General features: G+C 45.1%; 1 protein-coding gene across 2 annotated transcripts in view; it reads right to left on the bottom strand.

Moving 5' to 3' along the window:
• Positions 1-24,390, bottom strand: part of PLPP1 (phospholipid phosphatase 1) — a 147,457-nt gene that overhangs the window by 10,498 nt on the left and 112,569 nt on the right. The window lies entirely within an intron of this gene.

Genomic DNA, 24,390 nt, shown 5'->3' with positions numbered 1-24,390 from the left:
GGGGACCCTGCGTGGCCCCATCAGGTTTGGTGTTTGACACATGCATTTGAAGAAAAAAAACATTTTCTCTCTTAGATTGCACACCAGATGAAGTAAGTGTTACAGCTGGGTATAAAAAAACTGGTAATCTTTTTATTAGATGCAATTCTCCTTTATATTGTAGTTCACAGCAACTCAGCTACACAATCTCCTTATCTGCTGGTAAGTTACCAAACATGTTGAGTCTGACTGACAAGTTCTCGTTTTAGATTTTCTCTCTCTCATTCCTTTTTTTTCCAGCACTTGATTTCTAAAAGAGAATCAATAGAAATATATCCACTTTACTGTCTGGCCACATGGGATCAAAGGTATGACCCGGCTAACAGGAAAAAGGCTCAGGAACAAAATGAAGTCTGGTAAGTAGCTGCAAGCAATGGCAGCACAGCGGCTGGGTCTATGACATGGCACATGCTGCGATGGTGGTACACTAATAACACATTTCAGAAAATGCTGAATAATATGAAACAATCTCCGGAATCTAGCATGTGGTTAGGTCATCCATCTCTGGTATAACGCAGGACTCTATTCCAGGAATTATCCCAACAGACACTCATTAAGCCCATTATAACTGCATTAGACGGCGCGTGCAGAACGGAGGGATATTTTCAGAATATTGATTGGTGTCTCACTATGGTGGATGTGAGACTTTCCAGAGCCCAGCGATTCCATCTTACTTGTAATGGGGAGTATTGTACAGAAACGTGAGGTCATTGTCATGCAATTAGTGACAGCCTGCTGGGAATGAGCTCACATTTCTCCAATCAATACTTCTCACCACAACAAGGGCATTCCCCTGGAAACCGAGCCAGGCCCACAACATGCAGGAGAGCTGCCCTTCCTGTCACGCATACAGACCAATGCACAAAAGAGACCATGCACACCAAGCCAGGCTCATAACATGGAGGAGAACGGCCCTTCCTGTCCCGCATACAGACCACCATGCACACCGAGCCAGGCTCACAACATGGGGGAGAGATGCTCTCCTTGTTCCACATACAGGCCAGCGCACAAAGGAGGGCATGCACACCGAGCCAGGCTCAACATGGAGGAGAGCTGCCCTTCCTGTTCAACATACAGACCACTGCACAAAGGAGACCATGCACACTGAGCCAGGATCACAACATGGAGAGCTGCCCTTCCTGTCCAGCATACAGGCCAGTGCACAAATGAAACCATTAAAAATGGAGAAACGAGAGCCCAATATAGTGTAGCATGTCAAAAACAATAGGAAATTATGAAAAGTGAGATACGTATACTCACAAACATGGGTTACCACATAGGCAACCACTGTATAGGCAGGTGAGGAGATTAGACCTGTCCTCACTCAGGATTAAGAAGCCGCTCTCTGTAGATCGGAAAGAAGGGGGTAAGTCACCTCTCCACCAAGGGTGGACACGGTATAACCGTAACAGGAGGTGCTAGCAGGATAAAAAGTAGATTAAAAAAAAAAAAAACTTTTAAAATTTGCTTGGAGGAAGCGGTGGACTTACCTCAGGAAAGCAGACACGAAAGACTGTCTGAATAATTATAAACACATTTATTGAAAATACCCCAAAGATGCAATGCGTTTCGCAGGCACAGCCCGCTTCATCGGGCAATAAGGTGGGGACAAACAGAAATTATACAATAGCAAGTATAGTGCCACAGAGGCGCTATACTTGCTATTGCCGAATTTCTGTTTGTCCCCACCTTATTGCCTGATGAAGCGGGCTGTGCCTGCGAAACGCATTGCATCTTTGGGGTATTTTCAATAAATGTGTTTATAATTATTCAGACAGTCTTTCGTGTCTGCTTTCCTGAGGTAAGTCCACCGCTTCCTCCAAGCAAATTTTAAAAGTTTTATCTACTTTTATCCTGCTGGCACCTCTGTTCTCTTACGTTTTTACAAATGAGACCATGTATACCGAGCCAGGTTTCTGAGTTTTTAATCCAAATGTGGTCATCTACATGGAGATAATGTTCCTCTAGGTTTTTGTTCTAGCTTTACAAGGTGACGTGATGGCAGCTGCTGCCAGGCAGAGCCTCAGAGCCAGTGCCAACATGCTCACCAGAGTCTTCTAGAACACGGTCTAATATCCCCCTTGCACCTGTTACAGGAGAATTCATACTGACACAAACCACATGCCAACTCTGGATATGAAGACAGATCTCCAGCAGCAGCTGGCATGGCACAACAGCCCCAGCAAGCACTGCTAATTTCCTAAGACAACCATGAATACCAACTACCCATATAGACAGCCAAACATGCCCTCACTCCTCCTCATCACAGGCTGGCAGAGGAGAGAGAAACTCCCCTCTCTCAATCAGGTGGAGATCTTCTTATGAATCACAGATTCCGGCACTTGTTGCTTTTGGAACTTCTGAACACGTATTTTGTGTCAGTTTATTATCAGTATTATTCTTATTATTATTATGTACTTACAGTATATAAAGCTGACATCTTACGCAGCACTGTACAGAGGATATTGTCTCATCACTAACTGTCCCTCAGAGGAGTTCACAGTATAATCCCTACCGTAGTCATGTGTCCATCGTAATCTAGGGCCAATTTTAGGGGTAAGCCAAATAACTTTTCTGGATGTTTTTGTGTAAAGTGTTTGCATTGAGCACTGCATGGCAGACTATGGCAAAATAGCATCAAAGACTATCAAAAACCAGGAAAAGTGATCAATGCAAGTTGAGCCATACCACAGCACAGATGTACAAGCACTATGGGGCCCACAAATCTGTAGAGAAGGCACTCATTATGCCGGGTACACAATATGCAATTTCCCGTCAGATCGACTGGTCAAATCGTTAATTTCCGACAGGATTGATTTGATTGCCGAATGGCTTTTTGATTGATTTTCTGATCACTTCTGGTACAAAATCGATTGGAAAATTGATGCTGTGTCACTAGTACAGCAAGGAAATTATTCTTTGTAAAAAAAAAAGTGTTGGGAGCACCTTAAAATAACAGACAAGCCTAAGATTTACAGTGATCCCTGCCAGTAATAGTCCTGTCAGGCAGGCACTACGTTTGGTGAACTGGGATAATGTACTACAAGGGGACGACACTGAAGGGAGATGGCAAGCTTTTAAACTTATTCTCAATCAATATTGTAGTATGTATATCCCATATGGAAACAAAACGTCTAGGAATAAAAAAAGGTCTCTATATAGAGATAAAATGAAGTCGAAAAAGAATGCCTATAAGGTCCTAAAACAGGAGGGGACCGAGGCTGCATTAAGCAATTATAAGGAGTGCAATAAAAGTTGTAAAAAAGAAATTAGGCTGGCAAAGATTGAAGCTGAAAATCAAATCGCTAGGGATATCAAATCTAACCCAAAAAAGTTTTACAAGTACATAAACTCTAAAAAAAAAAGAAGAAAGGTTGACTGTATTGGACTCCTAAAGGATGATGGTGGGAACTCAATGGTGGATGACCAAGGTAAGGCAGAGTTATTAAATGCTTTCTTTGCTTCTGTCTTCACAAGGGAAACATCACTGTTGCAAATTACAGATACAGTCGTCGTCTCAATCTTCCAATTGTAATATTGAATACTTAACGCAGGAAGAAGTGAAGGCAAGACTAAGTAAATTTAAAATAGACAAGGCACCTGGCCCAGATGGCATTCATCCTCGGGTCCTAAAGGTGCGCACATGCACTAACGGTGGCAACGACGGATCCGTCGGACCCTCCCACTAGGCGGACGTTCAGCCGATGGTAATGCGTGTGTATGCATCAGTAGACTGATAAGGCTGTTTCTGAACGATCTGCTCAGCGGATCGTTCAGAAACAGCCTTATCAGTCCGCCGACAGCGCATACACACGCACTACTGGTCGGCTGAACGTCCACCCAGCGGGAGGGTCCGCTGTAATAAGTTCAGTTATAGATAAACCCCTTTATCTTATCTTTTGTGACTCTTTCAACTGGCAGAGTCCCAGTTGATTGGCATACAGCCTTCGACACTGTCCCCACAAAAGTCTGGTGCAAAAGTTGAGGATGCAAGGACTGGGGAAGAGTGTGTGTGCATGGATAGGGAACTGGCTAATGGACAGAAAACAAAGAGTTGTGGTCAATGGATCATGCTCAAAATGGGCGACTGTTAGCAGTGGGGTCCCACAGGGGTCTGTACTGGGTCCAGTGCTCTTCAATGGATTTATTAATGACCTAGTAGATGCAGTAGAAAGCAATGATGCCATTTTTGCAGATGATACAAAATTGTGCAGAATCATAAACAGTCAGGAAGATAGGGACATACTGCAACAGGATTTGGATAGGATGGCTATATGGGCACATAAATGGCAGATGAAATTCAATGTTGAAAATGTAAATGTAAAGTCATGCATTTTGGTAGTACCAATGGTCTAGCACCATACAAAATAAATGGGATACAGTTGGGGACATCAAACTTGGAGAAGGACTTAGGAGTACTCATCGACAACAAGTCAAATCGTATTCAATTCCCAGCGGCTGTAGCTGCAGCTAATCAAATTTTGGGATGCATCAAAAGGGAAATAAAAACTCGAGATGCTAGCATAATATTGCCCGTTTAACTCTCTAATAAGGCCACATCTGGAATATGGAATTCAGTTCTGAGCACCACATTACAGGAAAGATATTGCAGTTTTAGAGCAGGTGCAGAGACGAGCAACAAAATTGATACGTGGGATGGACGGTCTCACTTACCTAGAAAGGTGAGATAAACTGGGATTATTTAGTCTAGAGAAAAGACGCCTTAGAGGGGATCTAATTAACATGTATAAATACATCAAAGGGCAATATAATAGCTTGGCGAATGAGCTTTTTGTCCCTAGGCCTTCTCAAAGAACTAGAGGACATGAAAAAAAACATTTTAGTCATTTAGGAAAGGGTTCTTTACAGTAAGAGTGATTAAGATGTGGAATGCATTGCCACAGGAAGTAGTTATGGCAAATTCTATACCTGCATTTAAAAGGGGCTTAGATGCTTTCCTTGCGTTGAAAGACATCCATGACTACAATTATTAGTGATGTTGATCCAGGGATTTTATCTGATTGCCATCTGAGTCGGGAAGGAAATTTTTTCCCTTTTGGGGCTAATTGGACCATGCCTTGTAAAGGTTTTTCACCTTCCTCTGGATCAACAGGGATATGTGAGGGAGCAGGCTGGTGTTGTACTTTGTTTTCTGGTTGAACTCGATGGACGTATGTCTTTTTTCAACCGAACTAACTATGTAACTATGTACCATGCTTATGAGCCATTAGAAGCAGTTTAGCACAGCCATGGATGTAGGACGTCACTCCGCGCTTTCCCTGATCCCACCGTCTGGTATGGTTCCAGATCCGTGAGATACAGACAGAAGGGAATCTGGCTCTCCTCATAGATTACATTTAAAAGTTGTGCAATATTAAAATTCCCCCAGCAGCCAATAAATGACGCAGATGGTAGCAAGCAGCATGCCGTCTTGGGTTATGTTAGGAAAATACGACCCTTTCAAGCTTTGATCTTTCATTAAGCCACCACAGACTGCTTTCAGTAACTTCCAGCAGGTCCCATCATGTTTCTTAATAAGACAAAGAAAGTAAAGCAGACAAATTTCCTTTTATCTGCCTCGAGTTTAAGCCAACATTCTCCTCTTATAAACACCACAGAGATTCTCAGCTTCAGTCATACACAGCGCCTAAAGAAAAGTTTAGTGGAAAAAGTATTTAACACTTGTTAAGGCCCAACTTTATCCACTAACGTGATCCCCTGGTCTTCATAGGAACTCTGCGGAAGAGCTTCAGGTTGTTGGTCTACAAGCTCCTTCATAACATGTCTGTCAAGGTCAATCAGTTTTTTAGGCCCTAGTCCAAGCACATTACTTTAGGATTGCATTTTAAAAAATGTTAAGTATATTTAAAGCTGAATAGCAGAATATAAAGTTATACGGTTCTGATAGTAAGTTTTCTATAGCTCCTGATACACACACACACACACGACTAGCTAATACCTGCTAAAGCAAAGTGAATAATGCCTAGTACATACAGTGCAATTTACAAATTGATTATTGCTGACAGGTCCGATCTGATTTCTGATGGTTTTTCTGATTGATTTTGTATAGAAGTGATCAGAAAAACGATCGGAAATCAGATCAGACCTGTCAGAAATACAATTGTGAAACGGGGGGAAAAAAAAACTCAATTACTATATATACTCATGTATAAGCCTAATTTTTCAGCATAAAAATGTGCTGAAAAGTTACCCCCTCGGCTTATATGCGAGTCAGTGGAGCAGATTTTGTTTATGGCAAAGGAGTGTGAGTATGCACTAGTGATCCTGCTCTTACCAGTTGGCTCCCTGCTCTGTCTGTGCCCTCATCTTCTGCAACGTGGTGTGCAGAGTTTCCTGTGTCCCTTGGCTTGTGGAACGGAGCACGCAAGCAATGTGTTATCGGTGCAATGATCAGGGATTCATCCTGTGTGGCAATCGCTGGGTCTTACATCTATGACGTCATCTAGTGGCGTCTTGAGACACAGCTGTATGATCCTGGGGCACATCTGGCTATGGGGAGGGGGCTGACTTGTACTGGGGAAACATCTGGCTACCGTAGAGAGGGCTATATTGGGAGGAGGCTTATACGTGAGTCAGTCACTTTTTCCTGGTTTCTGAGGGAAAAGTAGGTGCCTCGGCTTATACATGGGTCGGCTTACATGCAAGTATATACGGTATATGCAAAAAAAATGTCCAAACTAGAAAATGAAGTATGGGCCGGATCCCAAATGCTGGACACTTTCTGCCCCTTTACAATCATCTGGCAGGACCCCCCAGATGTAGTCTTAACAGTAGAACGCATTGCTGATCAGCCCACCTACAGATACTGCAGTGAACCCTTTCAGCCAGACTCCAATCACATGATTAGAACTGTTGAATAATTTTTAGTTGCAGAAAACTGATAGTACTTGCTAGTTCGCCTCCTCTTTAGCAAAAAAACAAAAATAAACACAAGATGATGGCACTCTCAGCCCTTAAGGTGTGGTACATTTTAAGGGCTGTGAGCGTCATCCTCTTGTCTGTTTAGGAAACGGATAAAGGTAATGCACCCTCTGCTTACCATCAGGTGGTGTATATTAAGAGCTATGCTAGTAGTTAAGCTTTAAAGCGGAATTCCACTCCAAAATATGGTTTTAGCAATTTATTATAGTCTACTCTAGAACACAAACATTAGAATAGGGGCTGCTACAGATTCTACACACCAGGTTGTAAGGTTAGAATAACTTGATAGCTTTTGGCGGCCAACAGACCACACCTTTTAGTGAGGCTTTCAATGGTCCAAAGTTTGGTCACAGGCACGCCCCTTCTAAGGATGTGCAGTAGAGCAGAGTGCAAAAATCACCACGATCTTATATTCAGTCACTGTATCTCTTGTGACATCTTTATGTAGGAGTTTATAGCTGAAAGGCTGAAAAAATAAATGTTTCTCTATCAAGACTACAGTATTTGGATTGGCAGGGGAAATATCAATCAGCAGGAGGTGGCAGCTGTGCACCGACAGCCAGAGTCACAACATCATTAACAATTCATCCCGCCACACACCTGTCACCTGTCTCCATGCAACCAGCAACGTGTAACCCGATCTCAGGCAGCAAGCTGGATGCACGATGATGCCTTCCAATAACAACAGCACAATAACAGGTTCTGGAAAGCTGATAATTTTGTTCTGTCAGTTTCCATGTGTTATCATTGTTGACACATTATGCTGATGTTCCTTTGTGGAAAATGGCTGTCAGGAGATGGTCTCTCGGGACTTGTGAATGTGGAAAACTGCAAAGGAAACAAGGGGCCCATCTGATCCCTACCCCCCCCCCCCATCTCATCCTGGCATGACATTATATACACCACTGCAGCAGCGGATGAGAACGCTTCATTCTCAGGCCTGTGGCAAAAAATGGGCAAATCCAGTAGATGCCGCCATTTTTCACCCAAGCAGAACCCGCATATTTCTTATAAAAATGGCACCACAATCACCCAAAGCGGAGTTGGTGAAAACCCCTGGCCATATTTAGCTTTACTGGGCTCTTCTGGAGGCCATTTCTTCTTCTTCCCATCACTAATAGAACTATACACAAAAAAAAAAAACAACCAACCATTTCCACGTCCAACGTTTAGGGCCAGTTTCCACTAGCGCTGAAACCGGGCCGAATCCAGTTTCCCCGCAGGCAAAATAATGGCGCCGCTGGCCGAATCGCTTGTTTAGCGATTCGGGCGACATTGCCATCAGTTTTCGTGCGGGAGGCAGGGAATTCCATAGCTGTGCATGGCACAGCTTCTGGGATTTGTCTGCGTGCCCGCGGACCCGGAAGAACCAACACGCGTCTCACATCTGCACGCAGTGGCTAGTGGAAACGGGCCCTCAGAAAATGTGAACAGTCATGACGCTTCCTCCAGGTCATGTTCTGGCACTGTAGGAGTCAGTCACAGGCTGCAACGTATCACCCATTATCCTCTGCAGAGCCAGAGAGCATACTCTGCAGAGAAGAAAGTCTGTCAGTCTGGAGGCTGTATACACTCGAATATATGCCAACCAATAAAAAGAAAGGCACCAACTTTAACCTGTGAAACCAGGAAAGAGTGACTGACCCGAGTATTAGCCTCCCAGCATAAATAGCCATATGCGGTCCCAAGTATTAGGTAGTCTACTCCCCAGTATTTGGTATCCTCCTCCCCAGTAAAGATAGCCAGATGTGCCCCCAGTATTAGATAGTCCCCCTTCCCCAGTATTAAGTAGCCCCCCAACCTAGCATAGATATCCATATGTCTGCCATCCCCGTGTGTTTCTGGATAATGTATGCAACAATTAGCATGTTGAATCACCAATGTCTAGGGATGGAAATACACTGTTGCTCCTGAACTTTTAACCATCACGTTCATATGCAAGGAAAAGAGAGACATCAGTGTATATCTCCACAAAAAAATATGAGCTCTCCACCTCTCCTGGCGAACTACAAGTACTACCACCTTACAACACACAAACCCCAATGTGCCGGCACTCACCCTGGTGTCCCCCTATGCTATAAATCCCACCTTCAGATACAAGGGAGTACGGTTCCCACAATTTTCCTTTTGTCTGTCGTCACTAAAACACATAAGACATGCAGCAGAGTGCACTGCACTCCACACATTAGATGCAGCTTCCAATCCCTGCACCCTCCATGCAGACCCTGCCAACCAGTCACATGAGACACGCAGCAGAGTGCACTGCACTCCACACATTAGATGCAGCTTCCAATCCCTGCACCCTCCATGCAGACCCTGCCAACCAGTCACATGAGACACGCAGCAGAGTGCACTGCACTCCACACATTAGATGCAGCTTCCAATCCGTGCACCCTCCATGCAGACCCTGCCAACCAGTCACATGAGACACGCAGCAGAGTGCACTGCACTCCACACATTAGATGCAGCTTCCAATCCCTGCACCCTCCATGCAGACCCTGCCAACCAGTCACATGAGACACGCAGCAGAGTGCACTGCACTCCACACATTAGATGCAGCTTCCAATCCCTGCACCCTCCATGCAGACCCTGCCAACCAGTCACATGAGACACGCAGCAGAGTGCACTGCACTCCACACATTAGATGCAGCTTCCAATCCGTGCACCCTCCATGCAGACCCTGCCAACCAGTCACATGAGACACGCAGCAGAGTGCACTGCACTCCACACATTAGATGCAGCTTCCAATCCGTGCACCCTCCATGCAGACCCTGCCAACCAGTCACATGAGACACGCAGCAGAGTGCACTGCACTCCACACATTAGATGCAGCTGCCAATCCCTGCACCCTCCATGCAGACCCTGCCAACCAGTCACATGAGACACGCAGCAGAGTGCACTGCACTCCACACATTACATGCAGCTTCCAATCCGTGCACCCTCCATGCAGACCCTGCCAACCAGTCACATGAGACACGCAGCAGAGTGCACTGCACTCCACACATTAGATGCAGCTTCCAATCCGTGCACCCTCCATGCAGACCCTGCCAACCAGTCACATGAGACACGCAGCAGAGTGCACTGCACTCCACACATTAGATGCAGCTTCCAATCCGTGCACCCTCCATGCAGACCCTGCCAACCAGTCACATGAGACACGCAGCAGAGTGCACTGCACTCCACACATTAGATGCAGCTGCCAATCCCTGCACCCTCCATGCAGACCCTGCCAACCAGTTACATGAGACACGCAGCAGAGTGCACTGCACTCCACACATTAGATGCAGCTTCCAATCCGTGCACCCTCCATGCAGACCCTGCCAACCAGTCACATGAGACACGCAGCAGAGTGCACTGCACACATATGCAGCTTCCAATCCCAGCACCCTCCATGCAGACCCTGCCAACCAGTCACATGAGACACGCAGCAGAGTGCACTGCACTCCACACCACACAACACGCACAGTTTGCATTGCAGTAACAAGCACTACAAAGTACACAGCGTGAATACAGATTTAACCATTAAATAAAATATTCGTTTTTCTACTGCTTTGGAAAAAATGTCAGTAAACATTTAGAGTAAAACCACAATATTGATCCAAAACGCATTGGATTTCTCCCCCAGCCTGATAGTACCATTACCCTATGTATTGCTTTAGTTATCCATCCAGAAAAATAAAAATGCAAGTTCAGAGCCAAACCTGACGTGATCCACATTAATTCTAAACAGATTCCCCCTCCTAAGCCTCTGTGAGGAGCAGCATTGCGTAAATTACACACCATGGTTTGTCACACTTGGAATGGTAGCTGAAGAGGATAAAAGTGAGCGACTTAATCCATTTCAGATGCTGTAATGAGAGATAACGCAATCCTGAAAAAAGGAAGAATTAGCTTTAGCAATCCAGCAGATGAGATCCACGTGTGAGTTTGCACTGAGTGAACGATTGTGTTGCAGGACTGTTCTTACAGGCCAGCTGTCACTATACAGGGAAGACTGCTGAGAAATCCAGCTCAGTACAGAATAACTTTCCTGTCGGAATGGAAACTCACAGCTCAGCTACCTACTCATCTATTGTTTTACAATAAAAGTCTTCTAAACTTTGGCAATCTTTATGGTATTTTATTGCGACCTAACATTACCTCAACACAAGCCCTCCCCCCCCCCCCCCCCCTCAATGCCCAACACTAACTGATTCCCTCACACTGCCTAACCCTAAGGCTCCCCCCACCTCTTAAACAACACCCTTGGCGAGCCCTAACCTTAAAACAATCTGATGCAATCCAAGCAGCAGCCGACAGCAGACAGACTTCCTGTATTGAGATGCTTGAGGTCTAGGCATAAGAGTTTCAAGACAGGATTTTTAGCTGCAGAAGACCCATTCCACACAAAACATCAAAGGGAACCTGAAACGAGAGGTATCTGGAGGCTGACATGCATTTTCTTTTTATGAATACCAGTTGCCTGGCAGTCCTGCTGATCCTCTGTCTATAGGTCTACAGACCCTGAACAGATGCAGCTTTTAGCCATAGACCCTGAACAGATGCAGAACAGATGTTTGACAAGATTAGCAGCAAGCATGTTTCAGGAGTGTGATTCAGACACTACTGATGGCAGAATGATCTGAATGAACTGGTATTGTTTAAAAATAAAGTATGGACTTTGCATTGCTCCATTTAACCAGTAACAATCTAAACCTCTTCATCAGGGTCTATCATATTGTCGGTTACTGTTGATCCAATGTTATGGATACTATGGTGATTGTATTCTGCCAATATTTTCACTGTATAAAAGGACAAAGCTAAATCTTTATTTTCTGTAAAATTCTGAAAACAATAAAAACAAAGTTGAAAAAACAAACAAACAAACAACTATGGCAGTGACCATGTACCTCTCACTTCAGTTTCCTGTCAGATTTCTACTAACTACTGTAAGTGAAGGTATCAGTGGAAAAGTAATTTATGGCTCATCTGGAAGAAACACTTATTGTCTGTGTGCAAGCATTTTACATTTTACAAGTGGTCCTTTCAATATATTTTTATAGTCCATTCCTCCCACCCCTTTTCTTTTTTACAACTATTACCTTATTAGGTAATGTAGTCTCTCCCCCCCCCCCCCCCCCCTCCTCCAATCGTGGCAGTGTCCCGGTGCAGCATCAATTGTGCTGCCCTGCACATGCTCAGTGTCAAATTTCTGGGTGGCGTAGATCAGTGTTTCTCAACATTTTACTGGTATGTACTCCTTTTAAAACCCTGTACTCGCCAAGTACCCCCGGCATAGAAAACATTTTCACAAGTACCCCTTAACAAATTCAATTGTAGTACATAATTGGTTCAAAACTATTTCCAAGCATTGACTATTACTTTTTATTAGCTGATTTGGTGTTGTTTATATAGGATTTAGCATCTTTAAAAACTCTAAATTTGTTATTCTTGGTTAAGTATTTCAAGCCCGAGTACCCCCTGGAAACATCAGAAGTACCCCCTGGGGTAAGAGTACCACATGTTGAGAACCTAGGGCGTAGATCACTATTCCACTCTCTTGGCCGCCATGGACTCTGGGGTAAGGGCAGGACAAAATCTCACAGCGCAGATTTTAGGGAAGCACAATCTGACACAGCACCGGCTTACAATATTGCAAATGCTCTGATGAGCAGCTCTTCAGGAGGCTCCCAGAATCACAAAAAAAAAAACAACAGGAGACGCACATGCGTGTTTGCGGTTGCATTTTTGTATTTAAGATGATGATAGCTTGAATTTCATATATAACCACCCACTTGTCAGACATGTTGAACAGGTTTAGCTAGGTGGCATTGTTGTATTTTCTATTTATAATGCTGTGGGTGCAATATGGTCAAAGGTTTTTTTTTCTTTTCTGCTCCTCTTAATTGGCAGCCAAGCACACCGAGGGGTTATTGTGCGGGTGCATCTTCCTCCATATGTGGACAGGGAAAAAGCTATAAAGCGTATGCAAGGTGGTGGGCTAGCATTCTGCAATTGTTGAGTGCCAAGAGTCATCACACTGGATAGTGAAACCACCACATATACAGCAAGATATGGATTTAGCAGTAATAAATGGCTGTTAATAATAAACTCAGATTATGTTCCCAGCAGACACCAGTGAAGGTCACAGATGGGTGCAGGGAGAGGCACAGCTATGATGCAGCTGCTGTGCACAGTCATAAGAAACACAACATAAACTGCCCCACAAGTCACTTCACATTAGGCGTTATATTTTCTGTGCATCAACAGTTTGTTTTTTTCTTTACAAAAAAAACAAAACAAAATCGGACATGTCGCATCGATTCGATGCGACATGTCCGATCAGGATTCGATTCAATTTGCCTTTGCAAAACAATGGCAAATTGAATACCGATAGGACATGTCGGATTGAATCGAATCGATGAATCGAACAAAAAAAATTGTATGGTGTAGAGGGGGCTTAATACTTTTAGCCATAAACCCTGAACAAGCATGCAGATCAGACAATTGACTGAAGTTTGACTGGATAGCTATATGTTTGTTTCAGGTGTACAATCCAGAAACTACTGAAGCCAGAAAGATCAGCAGGACAGTCAGGCAACTGGTATTGGTACTGGTACAGGCTAGGAGCACACTAGGCAGATTTGCTTGCACTGCGGAAAAAGCTCACGGTTTTGCCCATGGAGAAAGACTATGGGCCGCATAAAAAAAACCCCGCATAAATCTGCATTTTGCAATGTGAATTTTCAAAACGCACAACTCATGTTGCATATTTTTCTAAAACGCATGTAAAATGCACATGACGTATTTCAATGGAGATGCATTTTGCTGTGTTTATATGATATTTTTTATAAAAATAGGATACTGCTTTTTACTCCACTAAAAAAGGGAAATATAGAAAAACACAAAATGCAAACACCAAAAACGCATTTACATTAAAAAAAAAAAAAAAAAAAATCCGCACAACTCCCAGCCTAGTGTGCTCCCAGCCTGAAAGAGAAATGCATATGGCAGTCTATCTGGCCCTCACTTCACGTGTGCTTCTAAGGCAAACCTTTGGTTACAGCAGATCCGAGATGAAAAACTAAACTATAATAAGTACAGGTAGTCCCCGGTTAATGAGCAAGATAGGGACTGTAGGCTCGTTGTTAACCTGAATCCGTCCTTAAAGGGATACTGTAGGGGGGTCGGGGGAAAATTAGCTGAACTTACCCGGGGCTTCTAATGGTCCCCTGCAGACATCCTGTGTTGGCGCAGCCACTCCCCAATGCTCCGGCCCCGCCTCCGGTTCACTTCTGGAATTTCTGACTTTAAAGTCAGAAAACCACTGCGCCTGCGTTGCCATGTCCTCGCTCCCGCTGATGTCACCAGGAGTGTACTGCGCAGACGCAGACCATACTGGGCCTGCGCTGTGCGCTCTTGATGACATCAGCGGGATCGAGGACACGGCAACGCAGGCGCAGTGGTTTTCTGACTTTAAAGTCAGAAATTCCAGAAGTGAACTGGAGGCGGGGCCGGAGCATCGGTGAGCGGCTGCGCGGTCACAGGATGTCTGCAGGGGACCATTAGAAGCCCCGGGTAAGTTCAGCTCATTTTCCCCCAACCCCCCTACAGTATCCCTTTAAGTCAGAACGCTGTGCCTTCTCTGTCCCCTGTGCTTCCAGTGTCCCCCCTATGCCCCCTTTCCTAATGCAGAGTATGCGCAGCAGAAGCGATTACAAGGCTCACCTATTCCATGGCGGCTCCGGGCCAATCAGCGGCTTCCTCTCCCTTCATTCCTCCTTCCTCCTAGCGGCTTCACTAGTAGCGTCGCGTAATGACGCAATCAGAAGGAGCCACGGGGTCTCCTTCTGATTGCGTCATTACGCGACGCTACTAGTGAAGCCGCTGGGAGGAAGGAGGAATGAAGGGAGAGAGGACGCCGCTGATTGGCCTGGAGCCGCCATGGAATAGGTGAGCCTTGTAATCGCTTCTGCTGCGCATACTCTGCATTAGGAAAGGGGGCACAAGAGGTAGTCCCCGGACTGCGCGACGTCATCGCGGCGGGTCGTTCGTAAGTCAGGCGCTCGTAACTTGGGGACTACCTGTAACTTGTCTATATATCTTATCTAAAGTTTAGATAGTTTACACAGCAAATCTAGATGCAAACAGCTTCAATAGAATATAATTATTTCTTCCTGTGATACAATGACAGCAGCCATGTTTGTAAACATTACACACAGGCAAGCTTATCTGGTTTTCACAGGCTGAGTGCTGAAGATGCAAATTCCCCCTCCTTCTCCTCCTCCCTCCTCCCCTCCGCCTCTGAAATCTCTGGCTAGTAACACCTCCCCCTCCTCCTGCCCAGACTGAGCTCCCATAAGGCCTTGCTACTGTCTGAAAATGTCAAGGCACTCTGAAAAGCTGTGGACGAGGCTTGTTTAGTTTATAGGGATTTAGAGTATTAAAACAAAACAAAAAAAAAAACAAAAAAACACAAAACAAAAAATAAAAAGTATTTGGCTTGAGGAATGCCCTATAAACTATATGAAAGGAACACAATTATGCAAGGAGTAAAAGTTTTTCTCAGATCCACTAAAAAAAAAAAAAAAATACCTAAGAGAGAAGCCTCTGGATTCCAGAGTTGCTTCCCATGCTGTCCTCTGGACCTCAATGCTGATAGGACCCCAATCAGAAAGGAATCAAATCTTTACACAAACCACATCAATTTTCAATAGATACTGTTTCCCCAAAAATAAGCCCTCCATGAAAGTAAGCCCTAGCAGAGGAAGAACCAGGCAAGCGTGGACAGAGTGGTGCGAACTGGTGCCCATGGTCTCGCGGGTGGGATTACAGCACAGTCTTTGGGCCAATCACTACACAGAAGCAGTGACCTATAAAATGTCACAAACACTGTTTCACACAACAGTCAGGGGTCCTGGAATCTGCCACAGACCAGGACCCCTAAACCACCATGTGATACCTAGCGAGATTTACCGGTGGGCCCTGGAACTCTCACCACCAGGGGAATCACCCACACTGCCTCTAAGCTGAATGCTGACTGCAAAACACGAAAAACAAATGCACACTCCCAATTAGCACATTCCTACCTTTATCTGATCAGCAGACGCCTGTCAGCCAATCTGGTGCAATGGTATACACCTTCTGTCATATCAAATCTAGTAGGACAGCACGGTGGCGTAGTGGTTAGTGATAATAACATATGATAATAGTAGGGATTAGATTGTGAGCTCCTTTGAGGGACAGTTAGTGACAAGACTATATATATACTGTACAGCGCTGCTTAAGATGTCGGAGCTATATAAATACTAAATAATATTAATATTAATAATAATAATAATAGGAATTGCATAAATTGCAAACATTTATCAACATTCAGGTGGGAGGCTTCGGTCGGACGTAATCGTAGATTATGTCACTAGCAAGGACTAAACTACGATTACATCCGACCGAAGCCTTCCACCTGAATGCTGATAAATGTATGCAATTCCTGCTAGATTTGAAATGGCAGACAAGGGTGTACACCATTGCACCTGATTGGCTGACAAGCTGCCTGCTCATCAGATAAAGGTAGGAATGTGCTAACTGGAAGTGTGCATTTGTTTTTTGTACCCATCAAATGTCACTGCTACTAACCCGATGCAGCGATTGGCCAAATGACGGTGTCGTGGTCCCGCCCATGAGACAATCCACACCAGTGAGCAAAAGGAGCAGCAGACGGCTGTGATTGGCTAATCTGGTGCCAGCACCCCCACCTGATTGATTGTGTGCCAAGGCTTCGGCTCTGACCAGCCAAGACTGCGGCAAGTGAGGTGTAGAATAAAAGATGCACCCCGAATATAGACCCGGTCTTATTGTCGGGGAAACACAGGTAATAGAATCCAGCAGGAAATCTAATAAAAATTGATCAAACAGCAGCGTTCAATGCAGGCAACACTGTGGGCCCTCAATCTCTACTGCTTCTGCCCCACTCCCCATCAATCTAGACTTTCCATCCTATACAATCGTTACTTAAGATTAATTGTTAAAACAAATTAAGGATATTTATTCTCATTCACGGTGAGAGAATATGCAAGAAATCAGATGGGAAAAATCAATGTGTATTGGCACTTTACTTATAAACGATTCAGATCCTTTCCATCTTCGATTGGTTCTCTTGGTCTATGTATCCTTGCTTTTAGGTTAAACAGCTAAGGCAGAGAGAAACAGTCAATGTAATGTGTGTGTTAATTTAAGTGTACGTCATTCATGTCAGACCCAGTGCAAAGCTTTACTATGGGACTCCCTGGCTTATGAGGTAGACTGTCTCCAAATAACAAAATGAAAAGTAAAACAGAGTCCCACTATGAAGACCTATATCATACCTATACATATCCCCCTCTCCTGATATACCACAGCTGTGACTGAATGCTGTACCACCTCCTCCCTCATAAGGTAGAAGGCGGAATGCTCTTATCAAAAGGACTGAGGCCCAGATCCAGACTACTTTTCTTTTAGGCTAGGTTCACAGTGGTCAGTTGCATAACTCATGTGTTAGGAGTGTGAACTGCAATGGAGATGGACCATAGACTTGCAGCGAGTTAGAATAAACGCAATCAGTTACTGTGAACAGGCCCATAGAATTGTATAGGCAGGGAGTTATTCTGCAAAGCAACTGATCGCTGTAAACAGGGCCTTATACTTTTTGAAATATGAGGAACAAATCTGTGTTCCAGGCAAGTTACGGGTTTATGGGTCTGCACTGTTTTTTCTGCATATTCCGCTTTCACAGCTGAGGTGGTGGACGTCAAAAGGAGGCTCTGACTAATATAGCCATGGGAAATTACACCAAAATGACCTTTCAGTTCAGAGACTTGTATATAACCACAGTGCCCTGAGGAATTCACAAGTGATGTAAACAGGTTATGTGAGAGAGTGTTTTGTGGTGGACCACAAGTATGACCTGTACCCCATACCCGGAGCCTCTTGAGATCACAGGGAGAAAACTACTGGAGTTTGTTAGGATTTCCAGACAACCAACTACACAGCCGATAGCTACTGGAATCTTCCTAGTGGTTTACCTCTACATTGGAGATGTATCCAGTAAGAGCACAACAGAAAGTCCAGTGCATACATGGCAAACCAGTCCACTCAGCCCAACAACCAGTCACCTAGGAAAATAAAAACTAAAAAGTCCTGAAAAGAACAGTTATCCTGCAGGCCTGAGGTAAATCGGACTTATCAGTGAAAGATTTCCCCAGTGATTCATGAAGGAGAAAAATAAAGACTAGGGTTACCCTCCAGTGCAAAGTTCATGTCAGAATACTGAGAACTCTTATGCTGGGAATACAAGGTACGTTTTTTAGCCATTTAGATGGCTCGATTGATAATTTCCGACATGTCCGATCTCCTGCCCGATCGATACTGCGCTCGATTTCGCATAGGAAACAATGGGAAAAAAGAAAAACGAACGGAAAAATGAGGGAACAGGCTGGTGTTGTACTTTATACTGGTTGAACTCGATGGACGTATGTCTTTTTTTAACCAAAATAACTATGTAACTATGATAAGAGAATCGGGCGCGAAATCGAGCGGGGAATCAATCGAGCGGCAGAATCGAGCCGCAAAAACGCATCGTGTATTCCCAGCATTAGTGGCAGAAATCACAGATATTAATGCAGAGATTCCTGCTGGCAGTGGATGCAGATAATAAAGGAAAATTGAAGTAAGAGAAAAAAGAAAGTTGACATTTTTACTTGCCAGCTATGCGTTATCCCTTCTCTTTTGGCTTCACTAACTTCTGAATCACATCTGAAGCTGTGAGTCACATACAATCACCAGCTCAGCCATATGCAACAGCTGTCAGATAGTGGCTGAGTGGTCTTCTCTGCTTTGCGAAGGGCACTGCAGGGAAACCGAAGGAAAGCCCAGAACTTCAGCAGGATTCAATTCTGGGTGAGCTGGGAAATTCTAGAACACCACCTAACAAACAAAAGTCAGGGCTCGTTCACACTAAGGGCATTTTTGCCCTTTTTTCAAGCTCAGGCAATTTTCAAAACCACCCTGAGGGCTGGAACCCACTAGAGCAGGGGTGCCCACACTTTTTCGGCTCGTGAGCTACTTTAAAATTTGCCGAGGCCAGGAGATCTACCAACGTCCCAAATGCTAAGCATGCGTCGTCCCCCCCCCCCCCCCCCCCCGAGCCCGCGTTAGCCAGGTATATGTGCCTGCAGCACAGGTTACGTGCCCTCAGTATAGGTTAGCCAGGTATATGGGCCCTCAGTGTAGGTCAGCCAGGGATATGGGCCCTCAGTGTAGGTCAGCCAGGTATATGGGCCCTCAGTGTAGGTCAGCCAGGTATATGGGCCCTCAGTGTAGGTCAGCCAGGTATATGGGCCCTCAGTGTAGGTCAGCCAGGTATATGGGCCCTCAGTGTAGGTCAGCCAGGTATATGGGCCCTCAGTGTAGGTCAGCCAGGTATATGGGCCCTCAGTGTAGGTCAGCCAGGTATATGGGCCCTCAGTGTAGGTCAGCCAGGTATATGGGCCCTCAGTGTAGGTCAGCCAGGTATATGGGCCCTCAGTGTAGGTCAGCCAGGTATATGGGCCCTCAGTGTAGGTCAGCCAGGTATATGGGCCCTCAGTGTAGGTTAGCCAGGTATATGGGCCCTCAGTGTAGGTTAGCCTGGTATATGGGCCCCCAGTGTAGGTTAGCCTGGTATATGGGCCCCCAGTGTAGGTTAGCCTGGTAAATGGGCCCCCAGTGTAGGTTAGCCAGGTATATGGGCCCCCAGTGTAGGTTAGCCAGGTATATGGGCCCCCAGTGTAGGTTTGCCAGGTATATGGGCCCCCAGTGTAGGTTAGCCAGGTATATGGGCCCCCAGTGTAGGGTTAGCCAGGTATTGGTGCCCCCAGTGTAGCTTAGCCAGGTATTGGTGCCCTCAGTGTAGCTTAGCCAGGTATAGGTACCTGCAGCGTAGGTTAGCCAGGGTCCTCTGGACTCCTGGAACCTCCGGCAGGCAGGCCGCTGGCCAATATGAATGTCGGGGAGAAGACGGCAAGACGCGGCGAGGAGAGAGCCGGCGTGGTCGCTACGTCATGGCTGGGGGCGGCGCCGGGCATGTTATCAGCACGTACGTTGCAGGCTGCCCGGCGCCGCCCCCAGCCATGACGTAGCGGCCGCGCCGCCTCTCTCCTCCCTCTCTGCTCGCCGAGTCTTCTCTCCCCGTCTCCCGTGCATTCTTATTGGCCAGCAGCTAAACATGATGAGCTGCTAGCCGCAAAATTTAATGAGACGCGGCCGGGCCAAGAGGCCGCGATCTACCGAGTAGGCGGTCGTGATCTACCGGTAGATCGCGATCGACCTATTGGGCAGCCCTGCACTAGAGCGATTTTATGAGCGTTTAGGGAGCGATTCAAACCGCTAACGATTTCCCTAAACGCTCAGCTAATGTTAATGGATGGGCCAAATTCCACTGGAGCGATTGAGATTACCAAATCGCAAAACTCAGGACATGCAGCATTTTTGGCGTTTAGCGTTAGCGTTTCTGCAATGTAAAGTATATAAACGCTGGCGTAATCGCTCATCAAAACCTGCACAGAGAGATTTTGCTAGCGTTTTGAAGTTACTGCGCACTGTAAAAAAATTAATATTAATTGAAAGGACCAATCAGAATTAAAATGCTAATCGCTACACAACCGCTGGCAAATTGAATACACTTTTTAAAAGTCGCTCCTAAAAACGCTCATGAAATCGCTTGCAAACCGCTCATACAAAACGCTAGCGACTGATTAGCGATAGTGTTTTGTAGTGGGTTCCAGGCCTAAAAACGCTTGTGCAATGACTCCCTAAGAGAGTTCGCAGCTGAGCAGTTCATTTCCGATCTGCTCAGAAAAGCGGTGCCTGTACAATTTTTGAGGCGATTTTGCCTCAATGGATGGTATAGGAAAAACCGCAAAAAACCTCACAAAATCGCTCTGTGCAGCGATTGCGTGAGCGATTTTAAAGAATAAATGCATTGTGTATTTATTATTTCCCGGGTCAAAGAGTTCACTTCTGACTTGCGTCAGGGAGTGAATTACAAAATCGCCCTGAAAATGCGCTTAGAAAAGCACTTCTTACAAAAACGCAGAGCGCAATGGAGCGTCGGGAGGCACAAAAGAAAACCGCACGAAAACAAAACGATTGCGATTTTTAGATGTTAACGAGGCCTAAAACCTTTTACACAAGGAAGGCGTAATCTAAGACTAGGAACACACTGGGCAGAAACACCAGGATTGTGGAAAGCGCTAGCATTTCTGCCGCTAATAAAAGTCTATGGGTCATATGTAAACATTTTACAGTCTGCATTTTTCAATAACACACATAAGTGTAGATGCAGAGGAAAGTTTTTATATGCTTTTTTATTTATTTATTTTTAATACAAATATGATACTGTATTTTACTCCATTGATTAGGGAAAAATTATTAAAACGCAAACTGGCCAAAAACACGAATCACAAATGCATCCAAAAATAAAAATAAAAAAAGAACGCACCACAAATGAAAAACACAAACTGCAGAAAACATGGATTTCCACAGTGCCGAATGTGCTCCCAGCCTCAAAGCTTCTTCCCACATAAGATAAATCTTGCCATATATTGTAAAATCTAGCAACTGTTAACTGATCTCTGCCTGGCAATGGTTACCCTAAAGGCTCGTACACACGTCCAACATGCACACAACCACATGAACAACGAGACAAACCGCACAACCCGACGAACCACATGACCTGTATGTACACACGCCTAGATGGCTAAACAACCAACTCAATTAGCATACTGTAATGGGGCCCATACGCCTAATGATTTTCCCGCCGATATACAGCAGATTCGATCACTGATCAAATCTGCTGTGAAATCATTGTGCAAACGGTGACCGAACGATCGATTTCCATCCGAAATGGATCCGTCCGTGCAGAAGATTTCGCTTGATCGCCGGCGGGTCGGGAGTGCGTCGATAGCGGCGTTCGAATGTCCAACGCTACCGGCAATACATTACCTGATCCGGCCGGCACGTATCCCCGCTGTCACTGCTGCTCCTTTTCCGCTGGGTTTGGGCAGGCTTTACTTCTTCCCGTCCTGACAGGAAGTTTAAACAGTAGAGCGCCCTCTACTGTTTAAACTGCCCAAGGTCTCCTACTGAATAGGTGCTGGCTTACTAAACAGGAAGAAACGAGATTCGAACCCTGGTCACCTGTGTCAGAGGCAGAGCCCTTAACCATTACATTATCCAGCCACTGTTCACAGATTGAATTCACCACCAGTCAGATGCTCCTATCTACGGCATGGGCAGCAGACAGGCGCCCCCCATATGCACTTGCATCTGAGCACTGCAGTTGCCATGCTCAGGCGCGATTTGAGACAGTGTTATGCCGCATGATGACGCCACCGCATGTCAGCCCCTGACATGTATGGCATTACAACCGCTGCATTTAAATTGCCCCCAAATGACAGTCATGGGCAGCAGACAGGACCCTGAACTGCTCGACAAACCAGCAGTTCAGACGTTCGTTGAAAAGAGGCCTAAATCTGCTGATAATCCAGAATTCGAAACATCTTGTTGCCCATCACTAGTTACTAGTTAGGTGGTGTCCGACTTCAGAATCCAGTATTCTGTTATCAAGATTTTGATTGCAAATAAAACTTTTTGACAACAGAGTTCCCCTATAATTCAACTAGCAACATGATGTATCCACAAATAACTGTGCACTGTCATTTCTGCCTCCAAACACCTCAGTGGACGGATTTATCGAGCGTTCTGAAGGTTTGCAATGAATCCGTGTACTACAGAGTTCCCCTCCCCCCAGTACAGCAGACATGCGGCATTAGAATGGCAATGCCCATTTTGCCCACTGACCTTCTGCCCTCCCTCTGACTCACCCAAAGAAAATGTGTTTGAATGCTCAGTGCTGCAGAATGACACGCCGTTTTTCCAGTGGCAGTCATCTGGCGTACCGGAACACCCAGTAACAGTTATAAACAAGTGCATTCCATCTGAAAAGTCACCATTACTAACGGGCCTGTCAGCTCTGCTTCTGCCAGCAGCTCCTTCGAGGGATTTATGTGCCAAGGGTAGAGAGGGAAAAAAATAAAATTAAAGACAAATACAAAAAAGGAAATTTAATTTAAAGGAATACTGTGGGGGGGATGTGGTCGGGAGAAAAGGAGTTGAACTTACCCGGGGCTTATAACGGTCCCCCGCAGGCATCCTGTGCCCGCGCAGCCACTCACCGATGCTCCGGCCCCGCCTCTGGTTTACTTCTGGAATTTCAGACTTTAAAGTCTGAAAACCACTGCACCTGGGGGCCGGAGCATCGGTGAGTGGCTGCGCGGGCACAGGATGTCTGCGGGGGACCGTTAGAAGCCCCGGGTAAGCTCAACTCATTTTCTCCCGACCCCCCCCTACAGTATTGCTTTAAGTGGAGTTTAACATATTCCATAAACCAGGATTTAAAGTAAGTTTAATACTGCTAGTAAAAGCATCGCTTTCTGTTGCTGTTCCATGCACATCCTGCACTCAGGCCGGGAGGAAGGGGGAGTTCTGTGAGCCAATCAGACCCTACTGCACTGACTATGTACAAGTGGTCCCCCCTACTTACAAACAAACCCCTGGAACAGAACCTGTTTGTAAGTTGAATTGGTTTGTAAGTTGAGTCCTGTGTTAAACGAGGATACAAGTTTTAATTTTGGACAACTTTGGATGTGGACATATAGCATTAACTGTACTTTTTGGTTACTTTTAATGTGCTTTTAAAGCGTTTTAATCAATTAGCACAATACTGGACAATTACAAGCATCCACTTTGTGCCCTGCTCGCTCAAACAAGATGTACAAGCATGTCCTGTCAATCAGCATGGGGTGAGCACTCCTGCTTGTTCACAGCGGGACTTACACATAGGCGATTGGCTCAGGGAACGCATGTTCCCATTAACCAAAGTGCCGGTTTATCAATGAACACTACTCCACCAGAGACCCTCCTGTTAATTCATAAAAAAATAAAGTTAAAAGTAGAGTAAAAGATCAAACACCTCCTGGTAAAACACGATAGTGTATAGCACCATCTTGTTTATAATAAGTAAAATTAACAAAAATACATAAAAAATTGTTTTTATAGTCATTAATCCCTTCTAACCCCCTACCCCATAGTTCCCAAACTTAAAAAAAAAAAAAAAACTTGTAAAAAAAACAAAACAAAAACAAATAGTTGTTACCTTAGGGACTCTGCTTTTCAATATGTAGGTCATGAGCGTATATTACTGTTATTTTTGCAATATAGGCTTAGTGCACACCGTGCAGTTTTTGAAACGATCCGTCGGCCGCATCCGCCTTTAAAACATCTTGGCTAATGTATTGCAATGGGATGGTGCACACTGGCGGTTTTAGGTTTTTGACAAGCCGCAAACGCGCGTCC

Source organism: Hyperolius riggenbachi, chromosome 1 (genome assembly GCF_040937935.1).
Source record: "Hyperolius riggenbachi isolate aHypRig1 chromosome 1, aHypRig1.pri, whole genome shotgun sequence".
NCBI lineage: Eukaryota > Metazoa > Chordata > Amphibia > Anura > Hyperoliidae > Hyperolius > Hyperolius riggenbachi.
Note: the sequence above shows the minus strand (reverse complement) of the source record. Positions and strands in the feature narration are given on the sequence as shown.